Below are 1,020 nucleotides of genomic sequence, written 5' to 3' on the forward strand. Positions count from 1 at the left end.
GCTCTGCCGCCCAGGCTGGAGTGCAGTGGCGCGATCTCGGCTCACTGTAAGCTCCGCCTCCCAGGTTCACGCCATTCTCCCGCCTCAGCCTCTCCGAGTAGCTGGGACAACAGGCGCCCGCCACCACGCCTGGCTAATTTTTTGTATTTTTTTAGTAGAGACCGGGTTTCACCGTGGTCTCGATCTCCTGACCTCGTGATTCGCCCGCCTTGGCCTCCCAAAGTGCTGGGATTACAAGTGTGAGCCACCGCGCCCTGCCAGGGCAATTTGAAATTAACTGGTGCTAAAATCTTTTCATTACTCTACAGAAGTGTTTGTCAAAGTGAGAGCTTGGATTCACATTCATCAGAGTATGCTCTAAGCACTTCCTATATCGCTTAGGATATAGCAAGTCACAAAAGATTATTGTTGTCTAACATCAATAATAAGCCAGATAAGTTATAAAGGCATAATTTTTCTTTTTAAAAAAGTTTTAAATCTGAGGATAAAAAGAAAACTAAATCAACTAAAATGCAGAATATGAGAAGCCCTTTATAGGAGAGAAGAGGCTCATGTTTACTTTTTTCTTTTGTAGAGTGCTGTGAGGAGAGGAATCTACTATAGATAATTGTTAACATAAACCACTCAAATATTGAACAGACCTTTGATAGCATGTATAAGCTGGTTTATTGAATTGGGATCTGCAAACACCCCAGCAATTAAAAAAGTATGTACAGTGCTTTCAACACTTTCCCATGGGCCCTCAAAGAGTCTTAAGGGATAATATGCTAAAAGTTGCAGACGGAAAAGAACTGAGAGACAGACCCCCCAGAGATATAACTACCCTACTTCACTCCATAAACAAAAATTATTTCAAGACAAATTATAGAACAAAACATTAAATCTAGATTCATAAAACTTCTAGGAGAAAATATAGAAAAAATCTGCACATTGGGTTACTGGAAGACCTAGTCAGGTCACAAGTAGTAACCGTAAGGACAAAAAATTATAAATGAGACAGTCAAACTTTTAGTTATGCTA

This window comes from Hylobates moloch, unplaced genomic scaffold (assembly GCF_009828535.3).
Source record: "Hylobates moloch isolate HMO894 unplaced genomic scaffold, HMol_V3 SCAFFOLD_650, whole genome shotgun sequence".
In the NCBI taxonomy this organism is placed as follows: domain Eukaryota; kingdom Metazoa; phylum Chordata; class Mammalia; order Primates; family Hylobatidae; genus Hylobates; species Hylobates moloch.